Genomic DNA, 19723 nt, shown 5'->3' on the forward strand with positions numbered 1-19723 from the left:
ATTGGAGTTCAGAAGAATGAGAGGCGATCTTATTGAAACATATAAGATTGTGAAGGGGCTTGATCGGGTGGATGCGGTAAGGATGTTCCCAAAGATGGGTGAAACTAGAACTAGGGGGCATAATCTTAGAATAAGGGGCTGCTCTTTCAAAACTGAGATGAGGAGAAACTTCTTCACTCAGAAGGTAGTAGGTCTGTGGCATTTGCTGCCCCTGGAAGCTACATCATTAAGTAAATTTAAAACAGAAATAGACAGTTTCCTAGAAGTAAAGGGAATTAGGGGTTACGGGGAGCGGGCAGGAAATTGGACATGAATTTAGATTTGAGGTTAGGATCAGATCAGCCATGGTCTTATTGAATGGCGGAGCAGGCTCGAGGGGCCGATTGGCCTACTCCTGCTCCTATTTCTTATGTTCCCCTATGGTCTTTAGTTCTAGCAAGAGATCTGAACTCTTCCTGCTGCTGTGTGATATTTAACCTGTAGATAAAACCGATCTAATAATTTTAGCTTGTACCCATTGGTCTGGACAGTGTGTCACTTTCTGCCTTTTCGAAGGGTGAATGTAGTGGAATATTCTCCAGTGACCCCTCTACTGCAATTAGAGATTAATTGTCAAACCTGGCCAGAGACATAATGTAGAAGGGTGCAGCTTTCGGTTTGTAGGAGACTTGGTCTAGTTATGGAAACTGCCTTTCAGCCACAGGTGCAAGACAAAAATTCTCTTCCCTTTGTCCTGTTTCTTTTTCAATGCCGTTTATCTGTAACGTCTTGTCGGCAAGGCAAAATTGTTAGGGCGAAAAGGCCAAGCTGTCACAGGAATCTCTTTGCAAAGTCCTTTTTGTTGGAGGGTACATTTCAATGGAGTGAGAAGCATACCCGAGGACTATTTTAGTGCACTGCAGTGGGAACAGTCTGGTTCAGTCAGTCCAAAGGCCCCACAGCAGATGGCTATAGCTTGGAAAGGGTATAAGATGGTTTCAGTGAGTTCTTTAAACCATGTGATTGGGACACTGCAGATACTGAGAGTGCAATGAAAGGGGAGAGGTTTCTGAGATAGGATGAATGGCTGAGTGAATGACTACGCCTTTATTGAAGTAGATTATTATTGTGTTAAAAGGGAAAGTAATCAGAATCTGGCAATCAACGACAACCGAATCACATCCCCAACATGCATGCACAAATACAAGAATAAAAGGAGTTAGCGTATTTCAAAATGGTCAAAAAATGGGGAACCTGGGTGGGTTTGTAACATGGTCAGGGCTGGCGAAGAGGTCAGGGCTGGCGAAGAGGTCAGGGCTGGCGAAGAGGTCAGGGCTGGCGAAGAGGTCAGGGCTGGCGAAGAGGTCAGGGCTGGCGAAGAGGTCAGGGCTGGCGAAGAGGTCAGGGCTGGCGAAGAGGTCAGGGCTGGCGAAGAGGTCAGGGCTGGGGCAAGATAAAGCAGAAAAATAAAGCTTATGACTGTCACAGAAAACTAAATACTGCAGAAAGCCTAGAGGAGTATAGAAAGTACAGGGATGACATAAAAAAGGAAATAAGGAAAGCAAAGAGAGGGCATGAAAAAATATATTAGCTAGTAAGATTAAAGAAAACCCAAAGATGTTTTATCAGTACATTAAGAAGAAGAGGATAGCTAAGGAAAAGTTGGGACCTATCAGGGATGATAAGGGTAACTTGTGTGTGGAAGCAGAGGATGTGGGTAGGGTTTTAAATTAATATTTTGTCGCCGTATTCACAAAGGAAAGGGATGATCCAGACGGAGTAGTTAAAGAGGAGAGGTGTGAAATATTGGATAAGGTAAACATTATGAGAGAGGAAGTACTAGAGGGACTGGAATCCTTGAAAGTTGCTAAGTCATCAGGACCGGATGGATTGTTTCCTAGGCTATTGAAGGAAGCCAGGGAGGAAATAGCGGATGCTCTGAGGATCATTTTCCAATCCTCGCTAGATACAGGGGAGGTACCGGAGGACTGGAAGACTGCAAACGCAGTACCATTGTTTAAAAAGGGTATGAGAGAAAGGCCGAACAATTATAGGCCATTCAGTCTTACCTCGGTGGTGGGCAAACTAATAGAATCAATACTCAGAGATAGGATAAACTGTCACTTGGAAAGGCATGGTTTAATCAGGGATAGTCAGCATGGATTTGTTCAGGGAAGGTCATGCCTTACAAATCTGATTAAATCCTTTGAGGAAGTGACAAGGAGGATTGATGAGGGTAATGCAGTGGATGTTGTCTACATGGATTTTAGTAAGGCATTTGACAAGGTCCCACATGGCAGACTGGTCAGAAAGGTAAAAGCCCATGGGATACAGGGAAATGTGGCAAATTGGATCCAAAATTGGCTCAGTAACAGGAAACAAAGGGTAAAAGTGCATGTATGTCTTTGTGAATGGAAATCCATTTCTAGTGGTGTGCCACAGGGCTCAGTGTTGGGTCCCTTGCTGTTTGTGGTATATATTAATGATTTGGACTTGACTGTAGGGGCATGATTGGCAAATTTGCAGACGACACAAAAATTGGCCGTGTAGTTGATAGCGAAGAGGATAGCTGTAAACTCCAAGATATCAATGGGTTGGTGGAAAAATGGCAAATGGAGTTCAACCCGGAGAAGTGTGAGGTAATGCACTGAGGGAGGGCAAACAGTAAAAGGGAATACGCAGTAAACGGAAATATATTGAGAGGGGTAGAGGAAGTGAGAGACCTTGGAGTGCATGTGCACAGGTCCTTGTAATGTGGCAGTACAGGTAGATAAGGTTGTGAAGAAGGCAATGCTCTCCGTTATTAGCCGAGGTATAGAATACAAAAGCAGGGATGTAATGATGGAACTGTATAAAACGCTGGTAAGGCCACGGCTGGAGTATTGTGCACAGTTCTGGTCACCACATTACAGGAAGGACGTAATTGCTCTGGAGAGAGTGCAGAGAAGATTTACAAGAATGTTGCCAGGGCTACGAGGAGAGATTGGATAGGCTGGGGTTGTTTTCCTTGGAGCAGAGGAGGATGAGGGGAGACTTGATTGAGGTGTACAAAATTATGAGGAGCCCAGATAAAGTAGACAGGAAGTACCTGTTTCCCCTAGCGGAGAGTTCAAGAACTAGAGGACATAGATTTAAGCTGATTGGCGGAAGGATTAGAGGGCACATGAGGAAAAACTTTTTTACCCAGAGGGTGTTGGGTGTATGGAATTCGCTGCCTGAATTGATGGTAGAGGCAGGGACCCTCAACTCTTTTAAAAAGTACCTGGACCCGCACCTAAAGTGCTGTAAGCTGCAGGGCTACGGACTGGGTGCTGGAAGGTGGGATTAGAAAGGGCACCTGGTTGTTCTTCGAGCAGGCGCGGACACGATGGGCCGAAAGGCCCCCTTCTGTGCTGTATCTAAGGGGCAAGGGCTGGGAAAGAGGCAAGATAGGTGGTACCCTGGAGCCTCAGGAAAGTAGCTGTTGTGTCTGATTCACCCAGTTCTTGGGAAAATCCATCCAACTCCGATTTTAGGCTGAGAAATTGGTTGCAAACCGACAGCTTGGAGTCTCACACACAGCTCTGCCTCGCAATTCATCTGCTGGCTTCTCTGTGATGAGTGAAATGCTTTCAGACCTTTATGAAACATTTCAGAGGTAATTTCCAAAAGCAAAAAGGACTGCCCAATATGGGCAAAGCAAGGACCACAGGCTTGGAGCATCGGAAAATTAAAAGGAAAGCAGTTATACCTGCTGACGTAGTTACTTGGCATCGTGTTCGAAGAGAAAGCAATTGCTCTCCATGTAATTGCCAGAAGCAGTAAGATTCCACAGCCTGAGCTTAACCAAACGCGATGCGTTCAGTAGGTGGTGGTCGATGTTGACTCACCAACAACTAGAATTAGGATTGAAATCACTTTTATTAACAGCGAAAGGAGAATTTGTGGGCAGAGTTTGTGATAATAATTGAATCATTTATCAACCAGTGGGGGATAAAAAATAAAATAACGTGAGTGAGAGAGATGCTAATGTAAAAAAAGTAATAAACTCACACAGAAGGGAATCTCCCTTCACTACAAACTCTTTGAAGATGTCAGTGCAATCTCGAGGTCATGTCACAGCAAAGTTCACCAAAAAAGATGCAATAAGGAGTTCAGTTCCTCGTGTTTTAGCGGAGACTGTCAGACTGACTTTGTTTAAAGCCTGCTTCTTATGCCACTTTGTGCATTGCTAACTTGTTCCTTGAGCTAATGATTGCAAAGCTCCACCACTGATTTGCCAATAATTGCTCTGCTATTTCAGGATACTGAAAATCCTGGCTTTAGTTATGTCCGAGTAAGTTGCCCTCCCATCTGCCCCAGTCTGTTACCCGCCATCTACTTTTTACGGTACCCACTAATTGTCTTGTTTGGGACTCTGATTGACTAGGTTCATATAATTTAAGACGTACCTAAGGAAACCTTTTCCTCCGTGCATTACATCCACAGATACACCGCACAGCAACAATAGCCTAAAGAGACGGCAGCCAGGTGGTTTGCGTTCATAAGATGATACAGCACAGAAAGAGGCCATTTGGCCCATCGTGCTTATGCTGGCTCTTTGAAAGAGCTATCCAATTAGTCCCACTCCCCTGCTCTTTCTCCATAGCCCTGCAATTTTCTCCCCTTCAAGTAATTATCCAATTCCCTTTTGAAAGTTACTGTTGAATCTGCTTCCACCACCCTTACAGGCAGTGAATTCCAGATCATAACAACTCGCTGAATAAAAAAAAATTCTCATCTCACCTCTGGTTCTTTTGCCAATTATCCTAAATCTGTGTCCTCTGGTTACCGACCCTCCTGCCAGTGGAAGCAGTTTCTCCTTATTTACTCTATCAAAACCCTTTATAATTTTGAACACCTCTATTAAATCTCCCTATAACTTTCTCTGCTCCAAGGAGAACAATCCCAGAGCTTCTCCAGTCTCTCCACATAACTGAAGTCCCGCATCCCTGGTTGCATTCTGGTAAATCTCTTCTACATCCTCTCTAAGGCCTTGACATCCTTCCTAAAGTGAGATGCCCAGAATTGAACACAATACTCCAGCTTGAGGCCGAACCAGTGTTTTATAAAGGTTCATCATAACTTCCTTGCTTTTGTACGCCAAGTCTCTATTTATAAAGCCAATTATCCCATATTATGCCACAAAAAGTTCTAATTAATAATTGTCACTAATTTCTAAGTAATAAAATACATTAACATTATTGTGTTGTGAAACAGTGGATAGGTCAACTTGTAACTTTTGCATACAACCACCTTTTAAATGCTCAACCCACAGTCTACTAAGAGTACAATGTTCAATATAAGTGTCTGTGTTTTTGTTTTATGAACTGTTTTGGTTCAAGTCTCGGTTTGCTTCCCTTGTTTCCCCCCCACAGGATGCACACAGTCCGCCTGAGCCAGGACTGTACTTGGTCAGAAGTGGATACTTTCTGTTACCCCGACTCTGTAGCAAGGTGAGTATGTCCCTTGAAAAGGTCTATTATACCACCGTGCTGAGTTCTGCTTAGTAACCAGCAAAGACATGGTGAAACCAGGCAGCATTGACTGAGGTGGAAACCCTGTGGACTTGAAAATGTGACTTTTAAAAAATTTATTCTCAGGATGCGGGCGTCGCTGGCAAGGCCGGCAATTATTGCCCTTCCCTTGATGCCCTTGAGAAGGTGGTGGTGGGCCTTCTTCTTCAACCGCTGCAGTCCGTGTGGTGAAGGTTCTCCCAAACTGCTGTTAGGTTGGCGGTTCCAGGATTTTGACCCAGCGACGATGAAGGAACGGCCGATATATTTCCAAGTCGGGATGGTGTGTGACTTGGAGGGGAACGTGCAGGTGGTGTTGTTCCCATGCGCCTGCTGCCCTTGTCCTTCAAGGTGGTGGAGGTCGCGGGTTTGGGAGGTGCTGCCGAAGATTGATTGGCTGAAAGACAGAAACTTTAACATTGGTGGCACTGAATATTTTAGCAAAGTGTTTGAGCTTTTCTTTTTAATTTATTCCTTCTTTCTTCAGGTCGACTTGTCTCGCACTAAGAGGGTGAGAGGGTGACCTCCTCTCAGACTCGTGTTATAGGCACTCTCTAACTGGTTCCTAGTTGGGGAGCAGGATGGAACCAAGGCGCCGAGTCGTCTGATTTCCCCTCTGTTGTCCAACCTGCGCTCCAACCCTCCTGTAGCTTGGTAGAACTGATTGGAAATTTCCACCATGTAGGGAATCGTAGGTGCAATACCTTGTCCTGCCACTGTGTGGCACAGTATGCCACCATGCTGCCCAATTTTTGTGATTATTGTATTTTCTTGCCAATTCTTTTCGCCAATGTTCTCCCTCCATTGCTCTTTGACTCTTCCCGAGCCAATGGTCCTTCTCTAGGACCTAGCTTGAGTGGGTATGATTCATGTATGGGCCTTTATAGTGGGCGTCAGCGGACTATTCATTCACAGGGGGCATCACAGTTGACATTAATCTTGTCCTTGGCTGGTGTACACACACACACACACTTCAAGGGATATGGATGAAGTGAGACTTCAACGGCAATTGATGCTAGCTCAATTGATAAATTTAAATGTGAGATAGCTAGCTTTTTGGCAACCAAAGGTATTAAGGGATATGGGCCAAAGGCAGGTAAATGGAGCTCGATCACAGATCAGCCATGATCTTATCAAATGGCGGAGCAGGCTCGAGGGGCTGAATGGCCTACTCCTGTTCCTACATTCCTATGACTTTCTCTTCTCTAACCTGGAGCACGGAGGCTAATTTTAGTACCCCTCCTGATGGTGCGGCTGAGTTCAGCTAACTCGAGCACAGACCAGAGACTGAACCTGGGACCATCCTGGTCTGCGCTGGGTTAGCTGAGAAAGAAGGGAGCACGTTAGTGTTAGTGAGAGAATGTGGTTGGCATGGCGGAATAGTATGTGTGCGCGCTACGAGTTGGGAGTAAGTGAGAGTTGTAATAGTGGTGAGTGTGTGAGCGTTACATAAAGTGTACAGCACAGAAACAGGCCGTTCGGCCCAACAGGTCCATGCCGGTGTTTCTGCTCCACACGAGTATGAGGAGGAGGAGGTGTAGTGGAGTGCGGGGCAGTGATGGCTCATGTATGGCTCTTTATTCTCAATGGTCATACTTGCTGAGGCATCGAAGGAATGTCGTCATTTTATTTTAATATAGCCGATTATGATAGGGTAAATGTAGGGAAAATGTTTTCCACTTGTGGGGGGGAGTCCAAAACTAGAGGTCAGAAATAGAAGATAGTCACTAATAAATCGAATAGGGAATTCAGGAGAATCTTCTTTACCCAGAGAGTGGTGAGAATGTGGAACTCGCTCCCACAAGGAGTAGTTGAGACAAATAGCAGAGATGCATTTAAAGGGGAAGCTAGATAAGGACATGAGGGAGAAAGGAATAGAAGGATATGCTGATAGGGTGAGATGAAGTAGGGAGGGAGGAGTATTAATGCCGGCATAGACCAGTTGGTTTCTGTGCTGTAGACTCGATGTAAATCTAGATTTGTAAACCTATGTGTCACAGCGCTCTCGCAAGAAACAATTCTGCTGATCTGGCGTACAGCCGCCATGCTGTTAAAACCACCTGGCAATGTAAAGATGAGACAGGACAGAAAAAGCAGCAAAACAAAAAAAGAAAAAAGATGCTTTCAGGCTGAGCAGATGAAGCGGTGCTGGCTCCCTCCGACAGTGAGTGAACGACCCACACAGAGAATTCTTTAGGAAAAAACAATTAAAACAACCAGACATGTGTGAACCTCCATCCTCCCTCCACCCAACTGATCTGATTTCTTTGGCTCCCTGAACTTGCTGTGCTGTGGAAGCTATATAATGAGTGAAACCCATTCTCTACCTCTAGAGAAGGGAGACGAAGGGTTTCAGCACACTCCTGCGTTGGCAGCTATGTTTGTTTGATGCCAGAGGCGTACTAACCCTCCCATATTTTGCCACATCCCAGCTTACTATCAGGTACTGCGATCTCATACCGACAGGTATCAGTAAATCTTGGCTTCGAGGGAGAGAATGCAGAAGAAATGAAGCAGCAGCACTCACACCTGTGGCCAGGCGGGCTGTGAAGACAGAAACGTTTTAAAATAAAAAGAATAAGGAACATAGCGTCTCTGAGAACCATCTTGAAAGACTTCACATGGATTCCGTTTTGAAGTGTAGTCGTTTGTTGTAGGCAAATCCAGCAGCTAATTTGCGCCTCTGACAGTGCAGCACTCCTTCAGTACTGCCCTGGGAGTGTCAGCCTAGATTTTGTGCTCAAGTCTCTGAATTGGGACTTAAACCATGACCTTCTGATTCAGAGGCTACCACTCTAGAATAAAGGACTTCTGTGTTTGAGGAAATGAGGGTCATCAATTAAAACACTAAGAGTTTAGGAGATTTTTGTTTTTACACAGAGGGTGCATGGAACGGTTTGACATGGGAGGCGGAGGGGGTAAAATTAGTACTTTTTTTAAAAAAATGAATTCAAATCTAAAATTTCCAGGAAGTCTGAAAAAGGTCACAGAGAATCGGAAAGCGGTTTTACACCACGCCTTACTTTCAAGAAAATTGAACTCGGTATAAAACGGGCTGCCGATTCGCTACTGCCCATTTCAGCTTTTGACGAAGACCAATTTCACCCCCAGGGACTGGTTGAAGCAGAGACCATTGCCCCTTTTATGGAAAATTGGAGCACTATCTGAAGCAGAGGAAGGTCCTACAGGACATTTGCTGCAGGATTTGTTTGCTAGCAAAGAGCCAGCATTGACACGATGGGCCAAATGGCCTCCTCCTATACTGTAAACTGCTTCGGTTCCCAACACCAGTGTGATGTTTGATGACTGATGAAAGCCGGTAAGATCTTTTCAATAATTAAAATGTGAATTTTGTGAGCGTAGGATACTTTTTCAAATTTAAAGCTTTCGTGTTTTTTTTAAAAATGAGACTTCGATGTAGCTGCTTTTATATTACATCTGATGCCCATCAATCGTGCTGGGAGACTCCCTACTCCATGTGGTTCCTGTGTGTTGGCTGCATCTTTCAACCATGGTTAATCAAAAATGCAATAACATGTGGCTGATTTGCAACTAAAAAGCTTACACTGTGGCTTTGCTGAACGACATCAGCTTTGAGTGTCTGTACCACTTGCATTTAGACTGCCTATAGAAAGAGTGCAGTTGTCAGAAGCATAGGCAGAAACCATAGGCTTTGGTGATGCTCCTTGACTTCAACGTCTTGTAAGCAGGAATTCGTGTTAACAGCCTGTTGCTATCTTCAGTGATGTGCTTTTAATATAAATGGGGCAATAGATGATGTAGCTTTTCAGATAGACAGCTAGCCCAGCACCACCATAAATATCCACTCCCTCCACCATTGGCGTACCATGGCTTCAGTGTATACTGTCCACAGGATGCACTGCAGCAACTCGCCAAGGCTTCTTCGACAGCATCTCCCAAACCAGCGACCTCCGCCACCTCGAAGGACAAGGGCAGCAGGTGCATGGGAACACCGCCATCTCCAAGTTCCCCTCCAAGTCACTCACCATCCCGACTTGGACATATATCGCCTGTTCCTTCATAACGCTGGGTCAAAATCCAGACCTGACAGCACTGTGGGAGAACCTTCACCACATGGGACTGCAGTGGTTCAAGAAGGCGGCTCACCACCACCTTCTCAAGGGCAACTAGGGATGGGCAATAAATATCGGCCTTGCCAGTGACGCCCACATCCCGTAAATGATTACAAAAAAAGTTTGGAAGCAGATTCCCTGCGGGAACCATCTGGAATGTAATTGTAAACTAATTTATAAAGACTAGGTTCACAATTCTGTTACTCACAGAAAACAGAGAAAATCTTCCTCCATTTTGTTCAAAATATTGTTGAAGATCCGTTAGGCAGAGACAGCTCGTGGACTATACATTGAAATGGAGACAAAATGTCATGGTTAATGAGATAACTTTGTGGAGATTATAATATCCAAATGGAAAGGCATGAAACAAATCTTTATATATTCTGCTGCCTGAGCGGGAAGCGCGAGAGAACTCTTAGATTCACAGATTCAAAGCACAGAAGATGAAAAGGGAAGCCAACGAAAGGGAAGGAGTTGAAGGGAATTGTCAGGAAGATCAAAGGAATCGTACCTGCAATTGAACTGTAATGGATGCAAGCTACACTCAGGTCAGGTATGAAAGGAACTGTTACTAGCTGGAACATGGACCATTTGAGGGTGTTGAATATAATGAATTGGGGTAAAATAAAATAAAAAATCCAGCAAAAGGAAGAGAGAGAAAGGAGTAAATAGTAAAATAATGCATCCCCGATTTTAACGGAGTGGGATTCGGGCAGGCGGGGAATGGGATGAGCACCATCCGCCTCTCCTCCAAACTTTGGGCCGGGAGTCTCATCATATTCATAGGACCCCGATGGTACCCTAACCACCTACTGATTGGGGCATCTGTCACAGCTGTCCCGCTCAGTAAAACCTGTCAAGGAACATAGGAACAGGAGGAGGCCATTCAGCCCCTCGAGCCTGCTCCACCATTCAATTAGATCATGGCTGATTTGTATTTTAACTCCATCTACCCGCCTTGGTTCCATAACCCTTAATACCCTTGCCTAACAAAAATCTATCAATCTCAGTTTTGAAATTTTCAATTGACCCCCAGCCTCAACAGCTTTTTGGGGGAGAGAGTTCCAGATTTCCACTCCCCTTTGTGTGAAGAAGTGCTTCCTGACACCACCCCTGAACGGCCTCGCTCTAATTTTAAGGTTATGCCCCCTTGTTCTGGACTCTCCCTCACCAGAGGAAATAATTTCTCACTATCTACCCCATCAACTTCTTCGATCATCTTAAATACCTCAATTAGATCTCCCCTTAATCTTTATATTCAAAAGGGAATACAAGCCTAGTCTAGGAGACAACAAAGAAGAGGAGGCGCTCTGAAGTAAGTCAAACACTTTCCCCATTTGGGACACAAGGAGAAGTGGGCTCCATGAGGTAAGTCTTATTTTCTGCTGGGCCCGGGCTCCCCCCCACTCCCCTAAATTTAAAGGGTGCCGACCTCCAACCCCCCTCCCTTCTTAAACATGAGATCATCCAAGACTCTGCTGCCCGTATCCCTAACTTACACCAACTCCCGTTCTCCTTCACCCTCGTGCTCACTGACCTACATTAGCTCCTGGTCTGGCAACACCTCGATTATAAAATTCTCATCCTTGTTTTAAAATCCCGCCGTGGCCTCACTCTCCCTATCTCTGTAACCTCCTCCAGCCCTACAACCCTCCGCGATCTCCGCGCTCCTCCAATTCTGGCCTCTTGCGCATCCCTGATTTTCATCACATCGCCATTGGCGGCCGTGGCTTCAGCCAACGAAAGACATTTTTGAATTGTAATCACTGTCGTAACGTAGGAAAACTTTGTGTGGTTGCACTGGGTTTAAATGTTCAGTCGGGTCAGTGATGATACATTACATTTGCGTCCTGTATTCGAGTGGGTCCTGGTGATTAGTACACCGATAGGTCATATTTAAACTGGTTATGTCCAGGGCACCATTCATGCACTGTATTAGAATATATGACAGGCCTGGAATTGTTTTCATTGTTAAATCATAGCAGCATACTTAAACGTGTACTGAATTAAAAAGTAATTGCCTACATATAATTTGTACTATGAGGTACAGGAGCGATGTGATGAAATTTAAACACAGTGAGACTAGAACAATTAGTCTTCTTGTTGAAGTTGATAAATGCCCAATGAAGCCAGCATTACCATGCACTACTAATTGATATGAGCTTCACTGACTCTTGATATAACCCCTTCACCTCACAATATGTTTATTCGACAGCTCTTTATGTGGTTGTTAAATTGGAGCTGATGTGGTTATGTTTATAATTTCACATATGACTGACTTACTTATTTATTGTTTGCTTCCTATCATTTCCTATCGTTCCATTGCATTTCCCCGGCTACTTCTTGCTTCCACGGGTGCTTTCTCAGCCAGCGTAGGTGGGCGGCGGAGGGGGCAGTGGGGGAAATAGTTCGGGCCAGGTCAGAGCGACAGGGTTACAATTTGATGGGGCTCGCTGGGCTAAGTGTGTGGTGATGTGTTAGTCAGAGGTTCACGGCCTCTCCACATCACAACAACAAGTTCCAGTTGAGGGAATGATTTCTGACCACTTGAGGCAATGGATAGTGAACGCAATGTAACAGTAAACTAAAAGCAAGAAATTATATCTCGTGAAGATTTATGACAATATTGGAGATTGGAACGAAAGGGATCAGAAGCTGATGCTTGGGCCCAAGCCCATCATTTGCTCACCCTGATCTGGGACAATGGCTTTCTTCACCCTTGTTGGCAATGGTTCTCCCTGATTAGTTACTGAACAAGGTTGGTTTTGCCAGACTGTTATTCTCCCTTAACACCTTTCCCCATTGGAGTATTGTTGTATTGCCACAAGGTCCTGGCATTGCACCTGGCTACCTGGCCAAGCTGTTCCAGTCAAAGTTTCACATTGAGGAGGACCGGGTTCCAACGGGAGGTGAGACTGAAGTTGAAACTTCATCCTTCTGAGTGGGAGTGTGGCCCTTTGCCATTAGAACAATGGGACCATCCACTTAAATGAGCATTTAAAATATCCCAGTGTGCGCAAGAAAGTTGGCACTGATATAATTTGATTCACAATATATTCTGACAAAACGTAGAGTATAATTATTGTGAAATTAGAATTTTTTTTTAATAAGTGTGTTTTTGGGAATATGGGCGATGTTGGCAAGGCCGTATTTATTGCCCATCCCGAGCTGCCCTGCGAAGGCGTGAGCCAGCCTTCTTAAACTGTTGCGGTCCTTGTGCTGATGGTGGTCCCACAATGGCATTAGATGAGAAATTCCAGGAGATTGACCCAGCAATGATGGAGGAATGACGATATATGTCCAAGTGTGGACGGTGTGTGATTTGGAGGTGATGGTGTTGCAACAATCTTGCTGCTCTTGAGTATCTTGAGGTAGAGGTCGCAGGGCTGATGAAGTAAGCTTGGCGAGTTGTTGCAATTATCCTTTGGATAGTACATACAGTAGCCACGTTGCACTATTGATGGAGGGGGGGGGGTGAATACTGAGTCCATTTATGCAAAACATGCAGTTTGTGCAGGAGCTTCAAAACATTGTATATTTCAATACTAAAAAAAAATAGGATATTAGCACATTCACTTTTTTCAAAGTCCAAACTTTCCATTGTACCTGAATGTTGGTTCAAATGTCAATTCTCACTCCCATGTGGCAACAAGTGCATTAGTTTACAAGAAGAATTACAGGTAGGAATGTAAAGAAGACTTTTACAAAGTATTTTACTGAGTGTCGGTATAACTTCTTTAAACTTAAACATTATCTCATCTGGTTATACACCAAACGTTTTTTTTCTTCCATTAGCAATTACCAGTATACAATGAGACAACCCTTTTAATCTTTGATCAACTATCACACACAAACCTTTTCCCTCTGGATTGAATGCAATGAGCAACATTTTGTAGTGTGACTGTATTTGCTATCTTGTTTGTATTACAGTGTACTTGTCCAAGCAATCAGGTGACTAAAGAGAAACAGTTTTCTCAAAGCAAATGCATTAAAAATAATGAATGTTCTCAGTGATTATAGTGGACAAGAATATTGGTTTATCTGTACATTTCTTCAGTTCAAATTGCAGGAGATGCAGGTAAATCAACTATGATTTGATTGCAAGTGCAATCATTTTTGCATATGGTGCTAATGAAATGGCACACCTTATTACACCATTCCAGAGTTTGAACTCTTAATTCCAGTCTGTACCCAGTAATCTGCTGCTTATCCACTCTCAATTCATGGACTAAATATTCCACACCAAAAGTTATTGAACTGACTGATCATAAAAAAAACAAGTGTGAGTAGCTACACAATGCATTTAAAGTCATTTCAAAGACCCTGAATTGTTGTCAATAGATGGTCACTAAACAGAGGACCAATTAAACCAGACAAATCAGGTCAGCACTATTGGCACATTATAAGAGCTTACAGTTTTAACATTAAATACCTTTTATCATTCATTCAGTCTGGTTGGACCCTTTGAACAGAACTTGTGTTTATCCTGATTCTTGTTTTTCAAGGTCGCTGGTAAATATTGTGCCTAACAAGACTCTAGTACTAATCTCTAACTGGTTGTGGCTGCCCAATTAGGACCATTGCAATTGTTAACTGATTCCTATTACCTTGGAGATCAATAATCCAATTGGATCCCATGTGCTTTCACTTCAACCATAACTGTCTGGTGAGGGACCTCATCAAGCACTTTGTGAGAGGTAATTTTATGGCTTTGTACTCTTAGTGGGGAGCACATATTGGAAATTTGGGAGCAGGCTGTGCCTGGTTTTCTGATTTAAAATTAATGGCTGGAAAATCAAGCTTAACCCGAACCCAAATTTCTGATAGCTACTCCCAGTGCGGAGGGCTTGAAGTCAGGAAATGACTGCTGTATCCAGGATCCAATATGAAATGTTTGAGCTGCGCCATCCTGTCAATGGTGGGGATGGACTGACGGATATGTGGGCAGGTCTGTAATGTGGGCCTGTAGGGGGAGATTGGTGTGGTGCCACTGGGTGTAAACAGGGCTGTTACACCCATAAAGTGGGAGGAGCTTAATGCCCCGTTCCCAATCCGGCCTACGCCATCTCCGGAAGGGCCGACCTGATTCAGCCTGTGAGTCCCTTTTGACGATGCAAATCGGGGTCGTATGGCGTACATGAGACCCCCGACTGCCATTTTGGGACAGGGTAGTGCGCTGAACACGCTCCGCGCAGGTTCACCTGGAAGTCCAGCCGAAGGGGAACCAAAAAAGAGGTAAGTTCTTAGTTACTTTAGTGGGGCCAGGAGGAGCTGGAGCACTCCACAAAGTGCCCCCTTTCCGCGAATGGCAACCCGTCCCCTCACCCAGGACCTACCTTGATGCAAGCCAGGTCGGCCTCTTGGCCGCGCAATATTGTGCCAGCCTGGATCCGGTGCCCATCGAAGGCCCACTGCCAGCCAGGCAAATGGTTATTGAGTCCCTGGCCCCTCAAAATTGACGGGGCCTGCCGTCGCCACTATATACCCCCTGGTGTTGAAGCCTGTGTTGCACGTTAGTCACACTGTTACTCGTCACGAGAGACACAGGCGGTCAGGAAATTAAAACAGGTGCTGCTGTGGATGGGAAAAGGGCAGAGACGGTCACTTGTAAAAGGAATGGTTTTATTTTTTCGGAACCCAGTTCCACATAGGGTTGCCAACTCTGGAGGTTTCAACACATGACTACCCCGCCTCCAACCGCCCACCCCCACATTCCTGCCATTAGTCGCCCGATGTGTCCATCCTCGCAGTGCCCCACCTTCCTACGCCAATTGGAAAGTGAAAAGACTCTTCATTACCCAATTGGATGGTTCTCGACTGTCAGTCAAAGCAGCAGGCACATTGGAACAACACCACCTGCACGTTCCCCTCCAAGTCACACACCATCCCGACTTGGAAATATATCGCCGTTCCTTCATCGTCGCTGGGTCAAAATCCTGGAACTCCCTTCCTAACAGCACTGTGGGAGAACCTTCACCACACGGACTGCAGCGGTTCAAGAAGGCGGCTCACCACCACCTTCTCAAGGGCGATTAGGGATGGGCAATAAATGCCGGCCTCGCCAGCGACGCCCACATCCCATGAACGAATTTTTTAAAAAGTCAAACAGCCTTTTTTTCCGACATCTAATATTTTTATAACTAGTAAACAAAAGTGTTTAACGTCCTTATGATTTTTCTCCCAGGTTTTGCTCGCAGCAGTGTCCTGGGGAATAGTCTTTGATTCCTGGAGACTCCAGGCCAATCCTGGAGGGTTGGCAACACTAGATCCACACCCAATCAGTCCATCGATAACTGGACTTAGACCGGCCAAACTCATTTCATGGCCGTGCAGAAAACATAGCCACTCCCACCTTCGATGGATTTCCAACCCACTCTATTGACCAACTCGACCTCCTAGAAGTTGAGGTGCTTGCTCAAAAACCATAAGTTGGCATGACTGAGCTTTTGTGCCACGGTGAACCTGATAGTCGGGTTTAAGGGCAGAACACATTTACTCTGGTTGATTTATGAGCTTTTTAAAAAAAAATACATAATTAATGATGCTTACAGCCGCAAACAGGAGCTGACTCACCTTGTGTTTCTCCATTAGTTCTGCTCCCCTCTGTGAATATAAATTAGGTGGAACATAGTGTTCGAAAGTAAAAAACAAATTGAAGGCCACTAAATCATGCAAATATTTGAAAATGAAAAAATATCTTTTTGAGTCCAAAATACATTTTGAAACTGATTAATAGATTTTTACAGAAAGAAACCCTTTCTCCTCTCACATTAGTAGAGGGGAGTTTTCCATTACTACGCGTTGCTCCCACCAAGTGGTTTATTTACCAAAGGTACTTTAATAGACAGTACACAGTTTAGCACAGTGAGATATATATTTCCACATACTGCTCGATGCGTAAAACAACAAGTACGCAACTTGCTTCTTCTCTAAACATGGACCTTTAAATGAAATTCCATTTACTGTAAATTCACACACCCTGCTTCCCTGGGATCAACTTTAAAATCAGAGAGCATTATAGCCCTTATATAAGATCAGAAGAAATAGGAGCAGGAGTAGGCCATATGGCCCCTCGAGCCTGTTCCGCCATTCAATAAGATCATGGCTGACCTTATACTTAAGCTCCACTTTCCCGACTTTTCCCCACATCCCTAGATTCCCTTAGTGTCCAAAAATCTATTGATCTCAATCTTGAATGCCTTTTCAGCCATTACCTGTTAACTGTGCACACACTGACTGCTCTCTCCCATTGATTGCCTATAGGTTGCCAATATAAATCTGAGAGATGAAGTTTCTGCCCACTGAGATGTCAATCACAGAGGATCCCAACAATCAAGGTCCCTCTTCCCATTGGTCTCAGAAACAGCTGTCAATCGAAGTCACCGCCCCCAAGGTAGGGGCCGAGTCTTTGATGTGGAGGGCCTAGTGGAACGAGTGTCAGTGGGGGAACATTCAGGGGAACAGCGATCATAGTATCATAAGGTTTAGAATAACTATGGAGAAGGACATGGACCACTCTAAAGTAAAAATACTCAATTGGAGGAGGGCCAATTTCAGTGGGATGAGAACAGATCTGGCCCGGGTAAATTGGAATCAAAGATTGGCAGGCAAAACTGTAATTCAACAATGGGTGGCCTTTAAGGAGGAGATGGTTCAGGTACAGTCTAGGTACATTCCCATGAGGGAGAAAGGTAGGGCAACTAAAGCCAGAGCTTCCTGGATGACAAAAGAGATAGAGAGTAAGATGAAGCAGAAAAAAGGAGCGTATGACAGATGTCTGGTTGATAACACAAGTGAGAACCAGGCACCAGGCTGAATATAGAAAGTTCAGAGGGGAAGTGAAAAAGGAAATAAGAGGGGCAAAGAGAGAGTATGAGAATAGACTGGTGGCCAACATAAAAGGGAAACCGAAAGTCTTCTACAGACATGTAAACAGTAAGAGGAGGGGTGGGACCAATCAGGGACCAAAAAGGAGATCTACTCATGGAGGCAGAGGGGATGGCCGAGGTACTAAATGAGTACTTTACATCTGTCTTTACCAAGGAAGAAGATGCTGCCAGAGTCTCAGTAAAGGAAGATGTAGTTGAGATACTGGATGGGCTAAAAATTGATAAAGAAGAGGTACTAGAAAGGCTAGCTGTACTTAAAGTAGATAAGTCACCCGGTCCGGATGGGATGCGTCCTAGGTTGCTGAGGGAAGTAAGGGTGGAAATTGCGGAGGTACTGGCCATAATCTTCCAAACATCCTTAGCTACAAGGGGTGGTGCCAGAGGACTGGAGAATTGCAAATGTTACACCTTTGTTCAAAAAAGGGTATAAGGATAAACCCAGCAACTACAGGCCAGTCAGTTTAACCTCAATGGTTGGGAAACTTTTAGAAACGATAATCCAGGACAGAATTAACAGTCAGTTGGACAAGTGTGGATTGATTAGGGAAAGCCAGCATGGATTCGTTAAATGCAAATCATGTTTAACTACCCTGATAGAGTTTTTTGATGAGGTAACTGAGAGGGTAGATGAGGGCACTGCAGTTGATGTGGTGAGAAGGTTGATTCTCAAACAAGCGTACTGAGCTTGAATAAAGGAGACTATGATGGTATGAGAGCGGAATTGATTAAAGTGGACTGGGAAAATAGATTAAAGGGTAAGACGGTACATGAGCAGTGGTGTTCATTTAGGGAGTTATTTTACAACTTTCAAAATAAATATATTCCACTGAGGAAAAAAGGGTGTAAAAGAAATGACAGCCATCCGTGGCTAAGTAAAGAAATCAAGGATAGTATCCGACTAAAAACAAGGACATATAAGGTAGCCAAACTTAGTGGGAGGATAGAAGATTGGGAATTCTTCAAAAGACAGCAAAAAGTAACTAAAGGATTGATTAAGAAAGGGAAGTTAGATTATGAAAAGAAATTAGCAAAAAATATAAAAACAGATAGCAAGAGTTTCTATAGTTATATAAAAAGAAAAAGGGTGGCTAAGGCAAACATAGGTCCCTTAGAGGATGAGACCGGGAAATTAATGGTGGGAAACATGGAGATGGCAAAAATGCTGAACAAATATTTTGTTTCAGTCTTTACAGTAGAGGACACTAAGAATATCCCAACACTGGACAAACAGGGGACTCTCGGGGGGGAGGAGCTAAATACGATTAAAATCACTCAGGAGATGGTACTCAGTAAAATAATGGGACTCAAGGCGGATAAATCCCCTGGACCTGATGGCTTCCATCCTAGGGTCTTGAGGGAAGTGGCAGTAGGGATTGTGGATGCTTTGGTGATAGTTTTCCAAAATTCCCTGGACTCAGGAGAGGTCCCGGCAGATTGGAAAACTGCTAATGTAACACCGTTATTTAAAAAGGGTAGTAGGCAGAAGGCTGGAAATTATAGGCCAGTTAGCTTAACATCTGTGGTGGGTAAAATTTTGGAGTCTATTATTAAGGAGACAGTAACGGAACATTTAGATAAGCATAATTTAATAGGACAAAGTCAGCATGGCTTTATGAAGGGGAAGTCATGTCTGACAAATTTGCTTGAGTTCTTCGAGGATATAACGTATAGAGTGGATAAAGGGGAACCAGTGGACATAGTGTATTTAGACTTCCAGAAGGCATTCGACAAGGTGCCACATAAAAGATTATTACTTAAGATAAAAAATCACGGGATTGGGGGTAATATTCTGGCATGGGTGGAGGATTGGTTATCGAACAGGAAGCAGAGAGTTGGGATAAATGGTTCATTTTCGGACTGGCAACCAGTAACCAGTGGTGTTCCACAGGGGTCGGTGCTGGGTCCCCAACTCTTTACAATCTATATTAACGATTTGGAGGAGGGGACCGAGTGCAACATATCAAAATTTGCAGATGATACAAAGATGGGAGGGAAAGTAGAGAGTGAGGAGGACATAAAAAACCTGCAAGGGGATATAGACAGGCTGGGTGAGTGGGCGGAGATTTGGCAGATGCAATATAATATTGGAAAATGTGAGGTTATGCACTTTGGCAGGAAAAATCAGAGAGCAAGTTATTTTCTTAATGGCGAGAGACTGGAAAGTACTGCAGTACAAAGGGATCTGGGGGTCCTAGTGCAAGAAAATCAAAAAGTTGGTATGTAGGTG

The 19723-nt window shown here is 44.3% G+C and overlaps 1 long non-coding RNA gene across 2 annotated transcripts in view; it reads left to right on the forward strand.

Moving 5' to 3' along the window:
* Positions 1-5331: 5331 nt before the first annotated feature.
* The window catches only part of LOC137305449 (uncharacterized), a 70228-nt gene continuing 55836 nt past the window's right edge, over positions 5332-19723 (forward strand). For both annotated transcript variants that reach the window (XR_010958719.1, XR_010958723.1), the window contains exons 1-2: positions 5332-5453; positions 16871-17000. This is a non-coding gene — a long non-coding RNA (uncharacterized lncRNA). The remainder of the gene's footprint in view (positions 5454-16870; positions 17001-19723) is intronic.

The sequence above is a fragment of the Heptranchias perlo genome, chromosome 1 (assembly GCF_035084215.1).
Source record: "Heptranchias perlo isolate sHepPer1 chromosome 1, sHepPer1.hap1, whole genome shotgun sequence".
NCBI lineage: Eukaryota > Metazoa > Chordata > Chondrichthyes > Hexanchiformes > Hexanchidae > Heptranchias > Heptranchias perlo.